We start from the raw sequence: 15,448 nt of genomic DNA on the forward strand, positions 1-15,448 counted from the left end.
CCTGTTTTAAGCCATATGTTTATATAAATGCTAGGAGAATTATCATGGAATATATTCTGGGTGATTGACCATATTTTCTCCAAAATTTCCCCCTTTCTCCTTAGTTTTTTTCCTTTACATTGTTAAAATTACAGCAAATTTATTTTAAAGATTTTAATTGGTTTTTATTTGCCATTCAAGACTGGAGCAACACCTCATTCTGTAAAATAGAACGAATGTCCGATAAGCTGAACAGAGGAAGTTGCTTTTATAGACAGAAAAGAGCTGAGGGAAGCAGAAACAGAGAACAAAAGCATGTTGGTTGTTTCAAAGTGACGCATTTCCTTATGCCTACCCCTTTGGATTGGTTGTTGTGAATTTCTTTCTTCCTTTTTAAAAAACTGCCCCGTTTCAGAGTTTAGTTTGATTACCTGACTCCATTCTGGTGTGGTATGGTCTGCTGGAGCCTAGTGCAGGAGGCGAGTCCAAAACAATGGCCTCCTGTAAATTGTATTTAACAAAATGCTCCAAAGTTGTTAGATCCACTCCTGCTCCCCTTTCTAGCTTCCTTAAACCCCTTCCTCTCCGAGCCCATGTCTATTTCCCATTACTGTTCTCTTTGGCCTGTGGGGTCAGGATGTTCCTCCTGCTATTGAAGGTTAAACTCTTCTCTGTGGTTTTGATCCTTTTCCTCCATCTTTTTTGAACTACATGCCATTCATTTTCCTTTGTTTCTCCTTTGTGTCTTGAACCTCTCCTCTGTATCTCTCCCACCGAAAGACTGCACCAAACAAAAACAGCCTAAACGTACATCTCCCCTCAATCCTAGACTCTTTGTAGTTATTACTTGACCTTTTTTCATTGCTAAACTTCAGATATTAATTTACACTTATCTCTTTCCCTCCCCTCTTCTGATATTTCATCTGTAGCCATTAGCTTTTTCTTCTCCTAGCCACTGAACTTGCTCTTTGAGTTTAGCAGCAATCTTATGACCCTTTTAACCCTTATTGTTCCCTGAGGCAATCTGCCCTTGCCCCTGTTGACCATGCCTCCCTGTTAGACTCTTCTTTCTTGTCAGTACTTTCTTGGTTTTCTTTCTCTTAATGCTGATCCCTTTTAGCCTCCTTGATAGGTTCTTTGGTCTCTCTGCCTGGGGATTTTTGGTGAGCATTTATCCTACTGTTTGCTTTCTCTACAGTTTCATCTACCCCTGATAATGCTGATTGGCCGAGCAATTCCACATCTCAGTGTGGAAACCCAGGCTCTGTCATTCAGACACATACCTTCAGCCATATTCGGATTTCCACCTGGATGTCACACATTTTCAGCCCAGATACATTCAAAGTGGAAGCTTTTGCTTCCTTCCTTTCTGTTTCTTACTTTGTTTGGAAGTCTCTTTCTAACTTCATGGTACCACCAGCTAACCGTTGACTCTCAGGAACCTGGGAGCTTTATTTTTCATTACTCCCACCATCCAGTTAATTATTAAGTCCCTTTCATTTTACCCATTAAATATTTATTGACACCATCTCTTCATTTGCATTATTATTGCTTCTATCTTAGTCTCCTGGATCCCTGGAGCATCATGAGCATCATCTTAACCAGTTTCCTTTTTTTTTTTTTTTTTTGATAGTCTCGCTCCGTCACCCAGGCTGTAGTGCAGTGGCACGATCTTGGTTCACTGCAGCTGCCGCCTCCTGGGTTCAAGCAATTCTCATGTCTCAGCCTCCCAAGTGGCTGGGATTACAGGTGTGTGCCACCATGTCTGGCTAATATTTGTATTTTTAGGAGAGATGGAGTTTCGCTATGTTGTCCAGGCTGGTCTCGAACTTTTGACCTCAAGTGGTCCACCCACCTCAGCCTCCCAAAGTGCTGGGGTTACAGGCATGAGCCACCACGCCCGGCCAGTCAGTTTCCTTTCATTGTGTCAGTTGGTCTCACATGGCTGCCAAAGTTATCTTCCAGAAATACAAAGTTAATAGCTTTTTAAAAAATTGCCTACAGGATAGAGTAAAAACATCTGAGCTTAGCATATTGATCATGCATTATTTGGGTGTTGCTTCCCTTGTCCTGTCTCCTCCACTCCCCACCCTGTGTTCCAGGCCGTTGAAGTTCTCACTGTTCTCTACAACACATTTATCTTTCATGACTCTGTGTCCTTCACTTACTGTTCCCACGGTGAGGAGTGTGCTTCTACCCACTTGTAATAAGCCCAGTAAGCTCCTTCTTATCCTTCAAGGTCAGGTCAAGTGTCACCTCGGGAAGCATTCTTTCTTCATTAAGTCTGTTAACTGTTCAATTGTTTATGCTTCCATTAGAGCTCTTATTCTCTTTGTAGTTAGCTATTGAAATGCTCTACTGTCACACCACTAGAGCCACATTTTACACAGGTCTGTATCCTCAGCAGCTATCAGCAAGCTCAAAGCAATTCCTCATGGAATGAATGGATCTTTACAAAACCCAGAAGTACAGTATTAAAATCAAGATTTCATGGGCAGAGGTAATGGTGAGTATAATGGCTTGATATTAGATATTTTTTATTTATTGTTTTGAGTAGGTATGGTTGTGGATTGAGAACATCTTGGCAGTTGTGGTTAGGCTTTTCTAATTCAAGTTTAGAGAATTAGGGTTTGAAAGTGAAGCTACAGAGCTGTAGTCTCAAATTATGGAGAGCTAATAAAGTTATGAAGGATTGGAAGTACACTGGGTTCTCAACGAGTGGCCACACCATTGCAGATCATATATCAGGCAGAAGGAGGATAGTGAGACAGGTGAAGTGAGGAGAGGGCCCCAGATTGGGGCTGTACCTCCCGAGCACACTCTGGGTTTGTAGCTGTGCCTTGCTTATTACATACACCTTAACATTTCCCCAGCTTGCCCTGGTAGAAGCAGCATTCAACTTTATACAACGTGTTTTTTGATGAAAGCTTTGTGTTTACACGTTTGATGTTTATATGGTTCTAGCAGAGCCTCTTGGAATGGTGGTGGCTGTCTTAAAGTAAAGGGGAGAAAAGAAAGAAGGGAAATTATAGGGGGTGGGTTGGGGTGGGGATATAATTTTCCTTCTACAGGTTGAGAAAGAAATAGATACATTGGATTGGTGGGAAATTATTATACATTAATGTTTGCTTTTTAAAAATGAACTTAAACCATAATGATACCTTCCACCACTTTTAGGGGAAAAGGCGTAGATGAATCTTTTGACCATGGAAATTCTGTGTTTAACAGTAAATTGCATTCATTTAGTGTTTTGCACTTTACCAGTAGCTATTATGGTTCTTTTTTGATCCTTTCAATTCCATTATATAGGTAGGTTAGCAGCTGCTACTTTTATTTTATACATGTAGCTAAATGGCAACATGGGAATATATCTAAGCTATTTGACTATGTTTGATGTTACTTAAGGTTAAGAAGAGTAGATAATTTCTTGTCAGTTGCCCTTTTATTTTTGGAGACTTACAATTTTGGGGGAGGAGGGAGGTTATAGCATTTTTCTTGGGTACAGAAGTTGGAGTAGAGCTGGGGAGCACTGTAGGTCTCTTGGAATTCCTAGTCTCAGGGCTGTTTTGTTTCTTCTGGCCCTTGGACAACAATGAAAGGTCTCTATTCTTTTTTCTCTCCTTAACAGTGTGTCTCCCCTTCTCATCCAGGCAGGACAGTTTGCTACAGGAAAAGGCATTGGGATTATTGGTAAGAATCTGACATCTAGCCTGGTGAGATCTTGCTGCTGATTTGCTATGTAAATAATCTGACTTCTGGGCCTTAGATTTCCCATCTAATTAAAGGCAAGAGGTAGAGGTACATGAACACTGAGATCCTTTTTAGCTCTGAACTACTTTGATTCTTTACAAATTCCATTTTGCTCAGTCATATCTAGAGATTATACAGCTGCTAGCAAGATTGTTGTTTCTGCTTTGTATACAGTGGAATTTGTGGTAGGTGCTTTTGTTTTATTTCTTTAATCCCTAAGGCAAGGTGGGTGTCATTATGACCTAGTGGTAGCATCTGCTCATTCAAAGTGTTGAGAGAAGAATGATCCTATAATTGTAAGCTTTATAAAACTTTCCTTGACCACCTAAAGGAGGTGACTATTTCGTTTGTGCCCTTCTTGTACCTCTCTTACAACCCTTATCACATATGGTGTAATGATTTGTTTATGTGTCTGACTTCCCTGCTAGACTGTAAACGTCCAGTAGACTTTTGTGGGCAAGAACTTTCACTAGGTCCTTAGGGCCTAGACCAGTGTCTGGTGTAAAGCAGGAATTCAGCACATATTTCTTAGACATAAAGTAGAATAAAAATAATACAGTTTAATGTACCTGCTGAATTACTATACTGGTCTGATTATGTAATTTAAAAAGTGGTGCTTTTGACTTTCGTAGTTAATTAAAAGCAAATAAAAAGGATTTGTTAAGAGTTGTATCCTGATACTTTTTAGATGCTTCTTTGGTTCAAAACAGTAACTTTTTGATTAGAGATTCTCAGCCACCACTCTTTTATTCTTTTATCCATTTTCCTCCTTCTGTACCTGCTCCCACTTTCTCTCCATACTCCCTGTAAAGGTCTGAGGTCATGCAGTGTCTTTCTTTCCTAGAGTCCCATAAATCTATGGTACTTTTCAACATTACATCTTAAAAATGTAATTGTTTTTAATGTAATTGAACATGTGAGTCTAATCTTGCTAAGATGTCTGGTAGGGAAGAAATTTTGCGGGTGACGCATGTGTAGTTGTATACATTATTCTGGTTTAGAGCCTGAGAGAAGTTAAACTGTGGTATGTGATCAAAGAATAACTTGCACATTAGAGCCAAGGTGCTAGTGAAAAAAATTATTTTTTTCTGCCTACATCAGATATGTCAGTATCAATGATCCTATGAAATGTGGACCATTTTTAAAAATGTTAAAAAAATGTTATAGACCAATTGGGAAGTTCATCCATATTGAAGAGTCATGAAACTCCTGTCCATGTTTGTTCAGGAAGTAATCTTGCGTGACAATTGGTAGATGAGAAGATTGGATTCCCTGTACAATCAGAATAAAAAAAGAGTTCTGTTTTTTGTTTTTTTTTGTTTTGTTTTGTTTTTTTTTTGGAGACGGAGTCTTGCTCTGTCGCCTAGGCTGGAGTGCAATGGCACAATCTTGGTTCACTGCAGCCTCCGCCTCCCAGGCTGAAGTGATTCTCCTGCCTCAGCCTCCCGAGTAGCTGGGATTATAGGCACATGCCACTGTGCCCAGCTAATTTTTTTTATATTTTTAGTAGACACGGGGTTTCACCATGTTGGCCAGGATGGTCTTGAACTCCTGACCTTAGGTGATCCACCCATGTTGGCCTCCCAAAGAGCTGGGATTACAGGCATGAGCTACCATGCCCGGCTAGAGATTTTTAAAAAAATTTCTTCTGAGTACTTTTTAGGTTATTTTAGTTTTTTTTCCAGAAAATTGTGTTGTCTGCTTCTTTTCTTAGTAGGATAGATGATAGTCACTTTACAGATGGGGGCTAAATGGGCAGAAGTGAGATGACCAAAAGGAATTCTTCTTCCTCATTGTCTTTTCTGTGATATTGATAACTGTACTTTCTGCCTAGAGTTTGTGTCTCTTAAGGTTTTCGAGCCATGAGTGACTCATCAGATTATTGGGTTCTTTATATCTTACGCATTCTTTGTCCTCATAAAGTAGGCGGTAGGATGATTTTTAAAAGTCAAATGATACTGGGTTTAAGATAAAATTCTATGTCTACACAAACACATACACAAATATAGGGAAAGTGTTCCCTTCCTAACCTTAACCAACTTCCTTGAATATTTTAAAATTAACTTTTGGAGGATAAACCTGATTTCCTGTTTTAATGAAATAATGAGACATTGTTGAAACATAACCTTTTTCGGTCTTCTCAAAATAGACGTAATATATATAAATTCATATAATAACAATTTTAAAATATTAAGACCTTTGTAGATGTTTCAACCTATATATTTTGTGTACTCAAATGTATTTAAATCATACTGGAAATGAGTAAATGGCACTGGACCTCGTTTGTATACTTCTTTGCTAATAACTCATCAAGTAACCTCATGTGTTATTTCACCTCTCTGGGTTCACTTGACTTATCTGAAAAACAAGAGTGTTAAGAAGACTGCCTTGCCAGCCTGGTCAATATGGTAAAACCCCATCTCTACGAAAAATACAAAAATTAGCCAGGTGTGGTGGTGGGCACCTGTAGTCCCAGCTACTCGGGAGGCTGAGGCAGGAGAATTGCTTGAACTTGGGAGGCTGAGGCAGAAGAATCACTTGAACCCGGGAGGCAGAGGTTGCGGTGAGCTGAGATCACGCCACTGTACTCTAGCCTGGGAGTCATAGCGACACTCCGTCTAAAAAAAAAAAAGAGGCTGCCTTGTGGAAAAGTCTATTGGCTTTGAAGGCAGATCAAATTGATGTGAATTCTGGCTCTCCCACTCATAAGTGGGTATGTGAGTTTGAGACTCAATTTCTCTAGGTTCTAATAGTCTAATTTTTAAATTCACTTTATTAATAGTTCTTTTTCAAAATCATAATGCCACAAAACTCATCCTCTCTGAATTCTCCCAACCTTTTTTTTAAACAATGAGATTCACAGATCTCCTGAGCAGGATCTTTTGAGGCCAGCGGAGGAGCTGAGCAGTAGCATTGGGTTCCCTAGTTAAGAAGGTAGGCGAAAATACCATAGACTGGGTGGCTCACACAATAGGTACTTATTTTCTCACAGTTCATCTAAGTTGGAGAGTTTCTGGTAAGGGCTCTTCTTTGCTTCCTGACAATTGCCTTCTACTGTGCCCTTCATGGTAGAGAGAGAATGAGAGACTGCACAAGTTCTCTGGTGCTTCTTTTTATGAGGGCACTAATTTCATCATGAGGGCCCCACCCTCATGACCTCATCTAAACCTATCTCCCAAAGCCCCCACCTTCATCGCATTGTAGATTAGATTCAACATAGGAATTTTAGAGGGGTGAAATTCAGTTCATAGCAGTAGGAGAGTAAGAGAAGAGAGCAGGAGACACAGGGGTGTTAAGAAATGCCTAGGATGGACCAGAAGATCTACCACTGTTGAATTCATAGGGCCCAGTGCTGCTATAGGTTATAAGTTTTCACATTTCTGGATTACAAGGAGTTACGAATTTCAGAAAAAAAGGTTGAAAGTGTGAACCCGAATACCTGTTGACATGTGCCTACGGTAGTCAGAGCACAGTTTGGTTTTATACATTTTAGGGAGAGAGGAGACATCAGTCAACATATGTAAGATGAACATTGGTTCGATCTGGAAAGACAGGACAAATGAAGCAAAGGTGGGACAACTTGAAGCAGAGAGGGGGCTTCCTGGTCACAGGTGGATAAGAGACAAATGGTTGCATTCTTCTGAGTTTCTGATTAGCCTCTCCAAAGGAGGCAATCGGATATGCATTTATCTCAGTGAGCAGATCGGTGACTTTGAATAGAAAGGAGGGAGGCAGGTTTGCCCTAAGCAGTTCCTAGCTTGACTTTTCCCTTTAGCTTAGTGATTTGGGAGCCTCAAGATTTACTTTCCTTTCACAAAGGCATTATTTTTCCAAGTTAAGTATATTGTAACAAATTTACAGTTACATCAGCATTTAATAAATGTTTATTAAAAAACACATTTAACATAAAAAGGTGGGAAGAACTTAATCTGCATAAGGGAAGATGCTCTGGATTGAATAAAATTGGCTCTATTAAAAAACTCACCAAATTTTCCCTTTGTGAACCAGTGAAAACTTTATGATGGATAGTACAATTTACTTCCACTATGTAGAATGACTTTAAAAAAAAAAGTTTTGTGTCTGCCCATTTTGACAAAGATAAATCTCTTCAGAGGTGCCGTGGAAACTTTTACCAAAATAAAATTTTTTAAAAAAGTGAAAAAATTAAGAAGAAAAAGGAAGACTTTCATCAAGTCTTCCTATTAAGCAAACCTTAGTTTTTAAAATTTTTTATTTTTTTTTGAAATGGAGTCGCTCAGGCTGGAGTGCAATGGCGTGATCTTGGCTCCCTGCAACCTCCGCCTCCCAGCTTCAAGTGATTCTTCTGCCTCAGACTCCCGAGTAGCTGGGATTACAGGCACGCGCCACCATGCCCGGCAATTTTTTTTTGTATCTTTAGTAGAGACGGGGTTTCACCATGTTGGCCAGGCTGGGCTCAAACCTCAGACCTCGTGATCTGCCCATCTTGGCCTCACAAAGTGGTAGGATTACAGGCGTGAGCCACCATGCCTGGCCGCAAACCTTACTTTTTCTGCTAGTTGGTACTGGTGACATCTTGTTTATTAATAAATATCTGAAGCATTTTCTTTGTGATTTACAAGAGACTCATTAAAGACTTTGCTGTAGGTGAATGTGAACAGATTATTACTGCTCTGTAGTAGTAGGAGTGTAACACAGTAACTGGGTAAAGTTGTAAAAATGCACAAGTGCACTTCTAGTCTCAGTCATGAATTGTCAATGCAAACATGTGTGTTGGGGAAAAAAACCCAGAATTTAAATTGTGGAAATGTAAAGGAGGGTTGGTACTATAGAGTTAAGGAACATTAGTTATTTCTCAGATTGCTCTGACCTGAATCTTAGGATTGACGCATTTTCCTTTAGTGACTTTACATTTTCGTTGCTTCCATGTTTCTTTAGTCATATGATAGGTGGATATAGTATTATCTTATTTTTAGTCATTTCTCTATTTATTTATTTATTTATTTATTTTGAGCCGGAGTCTCGTTTTTGCCCAGGCTGGAGTGCAATGGCACAATCCTGGCTCACTGCAACCTCCGCCTCCTGAGTTCAAGCAATTCTCCTGCCTCGGCCTCCTGAGTAGCCTGGGACCACAGGCATGCGCTATGACACCCAGCCAATTATTGTGTTTTTAGTAGAGATAGAGTTTCGCCATGTTGGCCAGGCTGGTCTAGAACTCCTGACCTCAAGTGATTTGTCTACCTCAGCCTCCCAAAGTTCTGGTGTTACAGGCATGAGCCACTGCGCCTGGCCATTTTTAGTAATTTCTCAATTTAGGATTGAAATGTGAAACAAGGATTTAATAGTTTTATAACTATAACACGGTACCTATACTATCTGGGTTAAAATGTACCTCCATTTTTATGTACAGTGTGAATGAATATACATTCTTGTATAAATGAGTTGAAATGAATATTTTTTAATGTTAAAATATGGATGATGTATTTGCACAGTTTTTCTGTATCTGAAAATTTGTCTATAGTAATTTATAGATAAAGATGATTAGACTGTACAATAGACCTCCCCTTATTCATAGTTTTGCTTTCTGCAGTGCAGTTACCTGCAGTCATCTGTGGTCTAAAAATATTGCATGGAAAATTCTAGAAACAAGCAATTCATAAGTTTTCAGTTGCACACCATTTTTAGTAGCATGATGAAATATCACAGTCTGTGCCCCATCCTGTGCGGGATGTGAATTATGCATTTGCCCAGTGGCTCCATGCTGTAGAAGCAACCACCTGTCAGTTGCTTAGTAGCTGGCTTGATCAGATTGACTATCGTAATATCACAGTGCTTGTGTTCAAATCACCCTTATTCTACTCAATAAAAGCACAAGAATAGTGATGGTGGCAATTTGAATATGCCAAAGAGAAGCCATCAGGTGCTTCCATTATGCGAAAAGGGGAAAGTTCTTAAGGAAAAAGAAAAAAATCGTATGCTAAGGTTGCTAAGATCTATGGGAAGAACCCAATCTTCAACCTGTGAAATTGTGAAAAAAGAAAAAAAATTTGTGCTAGTTTGGCTGTCACACTTCAAACTGCAAAAGTTATGGCCACAGTGCGTAAGCGCTTAGTTAGGGTGTAAGAGGGTGGCCAGACGCAGTGGCTCACGCCTGTAATCCCAGCATTTTGGGAGGCCAAGGCAGGATGATCACTTGAGTCCTGGAGTTTGAGATCAGCCTCGGCTGTAACATAGTGAGACTCTATCTCTACAAAAACGTAAAAAAATTAGCTAGGCATGGCAGTGTGTGCCTGTGGTCCCAGCTACTTGAGAGGCTGGGGTGGGAGGATTGTTTGAGTCCAGGAGGTCAAGGCTGCAGTGAGCCATGAGTGTGCCATTGCACTCCAGCCTGGGTGACAGGGTGAGACCCTGTCTCTAAAAATAAGTAAGAAAATTTAAAAAAGTACAAGGCATTAAATTTGTGGCCTGGAAGACATGAACAGAAGAAACACGTTCCAATTGATGAGTCGGGTTTGGTACTCTGAGTGGTTTCAGGCATCTACTGGGCTTCTTTCCCTGAGGATAAGGGGGACCACTTTATGTTGTGTACATATACTTTTGGTGTCTATTCTAGGATGAATTGAAATGACAAAAATAAAAACAAAGTTGCAGGATGGAGACCCGAAGCAAAGCAAAAATCATAACCACAAAAACTAAATGAGAAAAAAAAACTCAGGATAGAAAAATTTTATAAAAATTATAGAATTACAATTGTGTCATTAAAACTAGTTTCTATGCTGAAGGGGTCTTCATTTAGGGGGTAGAACAGGCAGCAGGAAGCTGACTTTTTGCTTTGACCCATATGCATTTTCTAGCTGAGGAATGAAGTGACTTGGAACCAAACTGGGCTTCTCTACTGAGCATGTCCCTCTCCAGCAGGGTCTGGCTTGGGTGGGGCCAGTCTTGCTCATTAAGCTTTTGGACGCTGGATTTCCATCAGCTTTCCACAGTTTTCCAATGACAGGAAATAGCAGACAGCGGGCTTGATGTGCTTAAAAGCTGCGTATGTATTTCAAGGGGGGAGATTATTAGGACGTTTTTGTTGCAGTGGTTGGGTTTTGTGATACATGCTTGTTTGTTTCTGCTTGTGGAGGAAGTTTGCTATTGAAAGTGTGACTAGTCAGGGGACTGAAAATTAGGAAAATACTAATATACAGAGTAGATGGAATCTGAGTACGTACACTGTTTCACAGGGGAATATGTTGTGATATTTGAACTAAGCCCTATGAAAAATACATTTTTCTAGTGGGCCGAGTTTAGTTTTAGATGTCTTGTTTGCATTTTTCTAGGCAAATGTTGACTTTTGTCAGGCTATCTTTAACATGATAGCTTTTTCAGGTTTGACCTGTGAGAATAATGAAGCTAGTTGGTTTCTTCTATATGCTTGTCTGGTTGTTTCACAATTTTTTCAGTGGTATGACATAATACTGTACAAAATTAGTACTATATTATTTCCGGAAGCACAGTGAGGACTATGTAAGGTTAACTGTGTTCAGTTATTTTCTTTTTAGCATCTTAAAGAATTATAACTTTCAATTTACTTCTAAAGTGCTTCATTTTCACCCTAACTTGTTTGATTAAAGGAAGCTGTACTGTAGCTATCAGAGATTTGAGTTCACAGTTTTTAGCGTCTGCAGATTAGTAGCCATTTAACAGTTACCAAGGTCTGGTTATTGGTTTGATGTTGGCACACCCTAAGTAAATATTGATCGAATAAGAATAGGTATCAACATCTTCTTTTATTACTGAATATTTAATTGGTTGTCATATTGAATACATGTGAAAATGTATATTGCCCAGATTCTGACATCCAGACTTGGGAAAAAATCTTCTTGCATTTTCTTCATATAATCTAACAGTCTAGCAGTCTTCAAAAAGATTCTTGCTTCATTGAGACTTCCTGACAAAATGAAAAGCAGGGCCACTATAATTAGCGATCACCTCTGCGATTCCTTTTTTATTGTTGACACTGTAAGGGATGCTCTATATCACTGAAGTGTTTATGGTATTTTGAGGGGGGTGCACGTGTACTTGGGAAGTTTAAGTTTTTCTTTTTTTTTTTTTTGTCACAAGGAAGATTTGTCTCTTCAAATTATTTGCATCATGGGTGTGGGAGCTGAATAAATGAGAACTGTTGAGGTGATGCTGATGACCTGGACAGTCAGTTGTCCCCCGCATCTACTTTGTAGTGTTGCTGTACAGATGATATGATATATTGATGATCTATAGTTTAGTATCATAGCAGGATCACAAGGCAAGTTACATTGGAAAGGTAAATTTTTAACTTTGACGTTGGTTTTGCTTGCATTTTTTGGTGGACCCCAGACGTTGAATGCCTGACCTATTCTCCAACGTGATTCTCTACCAAATCACTTTTGCAAATGTTGGACTTCGAGAATTTTACCTCTAAGAAAACAAATACATTTCACTGAAGTAAAAACTTATCCTAGCCACCACCACCTAAAAATAGTTATTTGAAGTTCTCACTAAGTAGTTCTGAACTAAATGAATCCTCAGAGTAGAAATACTTACTTTAAGGGGAAAAAAAAAAAAAAGGTTTTATAGCACTCCAGATGGCATGTCTGTAATTCCATTGTAGTTACAGCTTTTCCCGCCGAGGGAAAGTTGCTCTTATCACGCCAGGCTTGGAGGGTCCATAATTTGGATACTCTCTGGCACCTTCTGCTGATCAGCCGGTGGACTGGGGTCAGCATTTGGATATGCTTGCTTAAGCTAGAAAAGTCATTCAGTCTATAGTCTTAGTTTTTAGCATGTATGCTATGTATTGATAGAACTCTTTAGTACTCCTTTAACTACTTAAAATGGCAGAAGAACTAACGGCCAAAACTTAAGAAGTGAATTATGTTTTTTATGAGGTTTAGGTATTTATGCCTGTTGACTACAGCATTCCAAAGCTTATAGAGAAGAGGATTTGAAAGTGTGAGATCAGTATAGGCTCCAGCTTGGTGGACTTGTCATAGTGTGGGGGAGTTGATTGACTTTGACAAGCTTTTGTCTTATGACCTATTAAAATGCAGCGTCTGCAGCCTGTGCGTTTATCCTGTGCAGTTAACCTTGGTGGATTTGTCGTTTGCTTATTTGGGAAATGCCTCCTGAACCACTACTGTTATTTTTTAGAGTTTGACTCACACAGAAATAGTATTAGACTGGTTGTTGATTACTGTTGGATACCAAGTGGGCACGAGTTTTATGATGGGGCTGGGGAGCCATTTTATGCATAAGATAGTTAGGTAAGCTTAGGAAAAACAGACTCGCGGGCATCTGTCATGATCATGGGAGTCTGTTGGTATTGGCCCTGCTTTGGTTTGAGCGTGGTTATGATGTCACTGGAATAAACTGCACGTTAGCATTTTTTTTTTTTTTTCTATAGAACATTCATTATAGGGGGGTGGCCCAAATAAATGTTCCCTAAATGTTAGGAACATCACAAAAGATATTTATCAGGAAGCCACCGGATGCAAACACTGTGCTAGGAACATGTAGTTGTTTATCTGCACAAAAGTTTTACCCTCTTCATGTGAATATAGTAGCAGATGGGCAGGGAAGAGGTGTGGACAGGAAACTTGATGACAAGCTTGTGCTGTCAGGCCAATTTTATTCCTGCTTTTCCCTGTGAGGAGGAAGCTGCTGAAAGAGATTGGAGAATGTTTATGCATGACCAGCTTAGACATTTAACAGGACTCTTCCCATTCTGTTTATTCTGCCTTTAAAAAAAGTCCCCAACTTTCAGAGAACTCTAAGTGCCCTGTTCCCAACCCTCCAGCAGATAATACGAATAATCTTTTTATGCTGCCTGCATATGCACCAATATTATTGTTAGCAAAAGACACTTGTTTGTTTCAAGTCCACACTGAGGAAAAAAGGTTAAAAAACAAGCATAAAACAAGTTCCTGTTTTCTCAGGAACTGTAATTGACTCTTGAACAACATGAGCCTGCACCGCATAGGTCCGCTTATGTGTGAGTTTTTTCAGTAAATCTAATCAGCCCTGTATATAGGCAACTTCTGTATCTGCAACCAAATTCAGGTTGAAAATAACTGTTCGCAGGGTGCTAAACTCGGATACAGATGGCTGACGTTTCCTTGTCCACAGGTTCAGCAAGGCTGATAGCGGGACTTGAGTATGTGTGGATTTGGTTATCTGTGGACCAATCCCCCATAGATACTGAGGGACAACTGAATTTTTTGAAATGAAGAACTGATACACTTCTTACAAAAAAGTGTTGCTGCACTAAAAGCTTGGGTGTTGAGCTTATACTACTTAGGGAACAATCTAGATGGGGTAAGTGGTGGGTTTGTGAAATATACTGAAGTGGAGGCTGACAGAAATCAGCTTCTTTGAGGATACAGAAACAGTCTTAACCTTCATACGCTAGGAAACCCAAAACTTAGGCCATCTTAATGCTACTGCTCAGGTGGAATCGACGTTCATTTGTGTGGCTAGAGCTGTGTGACAGGGCAAAGTGGCATTGTGGCTTGTGGGAGTCATACACGTGTTGTCTCCAAGGAAGCTGGCTAACCAAGCTGGGTTCACTTGATGCATAAATATTATTCTCCTAGTAAAATACTTAAGTCTTAAGTTTATGAAAACTTCTGTTCAGTAAAAACATTGTCTCCCATATCTGTACCTCGGCAGTCATCTACCCAGCACCATCCTCCATTCCGCGTAATCACTATTGTTACTCTCTTGCATCCTTCCCTAGTTTCTTTACTCATTTAAAGGAAAATGTGTGTGTGTCCATATTCACATCCTTTGTATGTGTATCTCCCACATGCTTTGCTTTCAACCTATAAGGTGTACTGTCTGTATAAGGTATCCTATCACTGTATAAAGTGACCTATCACTTATACCATCTGAATCTTGCTGTTCGTACTTAACAATGTACTTAATAATTGGAGTTATTTTCCCAACTGGGGTGGTAGCCTTTCTCATCTTTTCTCTTTATAGTTGCATAGTATTCTGTTGTATGAATGTGGTATAATGCCCCCTGTTGATGGACATGGATCCTTAGCTTTTACAGTGTTGTAGTGAGTCACCTTTACATAATTATTTTACATATGCACAAATACATCTGTAGGATACTTTACCACAAGCTTGTCCAACCTGTGGCCTGCAGGCCACATGAGGCCCGGGACAGCTTTGAATTCTGCCCAGCACAAATTTGTAAACTTTCTTAGAGCATTATGAGATTTTTTTTTTGCAATTTTTTTTGTTTGTTTTTTTAAAGCTCATCAGATATTGTTAATGTATTTTATGTGTGGCCCAAGACATTCTTCTTTTTCCATTGTAGCCCAGGGAAGCCACAAGATTGGACACCCCTGCCTTACCACAAGCAGGATTACTAATAGTAGTGTGGACACGTTTGGAATTTTGAAAGCTGTTGGCAAATTGACTTCCACTGGGCCCATACCAGTTTATTCTTCTGCTAGCAGTTGTTTGAGAATGCCTTTGTTCCCATAGTCTTGCTCAGTGAGTGCATGATTACGCTTTTGGATGTCTCCATTCTGAATTTTTAGTTTCATTTCTTCTACTAAAGGTGTGACAAGCACCTCTTCATATGTTTATGTGCCACTTGTGTTTCTTTCTTTCTTTCTCTCTCTCTCTCTCTCTCTCTCTCTTTCTTTCTTTTCTTTTCTTTTCTTTTCTTTTCTTTTCTTTTCTTTTCTTTCTTTGTAACTCT

General features: G+C 39.5%; 1 protein-coding gene across 26 annotated transcripts in view; it reads left to right on the forward strand.

Moving 5' to 3' along the window:
* EPB41L2 (erythrocyte membrane protein band 4.1 like 2) overlaps nt 1-15,448 on the forward strand; it is a 226,669-nt gene that overhangs the window by 83,991 nt on the left and 127,230 nt on the right. For 5 of the 26 annotated variants that reach the window (XM_033235457.1, XM_033235463.1, XM_033235468.1 and 2 more), the window contains exon 1: nt 10,556-10,750. The exons of 20 other annotated variants lie outside the window; for them this stretch is intronic. The gene's annotated coding sequence lies outside the window, so the exon portion shown is untranslated. Of the gene's footprint in view, nt 1-3,648; nt 3,670-10,555; nt 10,751-15,448 lie in introns of those variants that run through there. One more of the 26 variants, XM_033235459.1, reaches the window with a different exon arrangement.

This window comes from Trachypithecus francoisi, unplaced genomic scaffold (genome assembly GCF_009764315.1).
Source record: "Trachypithecus francoisi isolate TF-2019V2 unplaced genomic scaffold, Tfra_2.0 Lachesis_group15, whole genome shotgun sequence".
NCBI classification, from domain to species: domain Eukaryota; kingdom Metazoa; phylum Chordata; class Mammalia; order Primates; family Cercopithecidae; genus Trachypithecus; species Trachypithecus francoisi.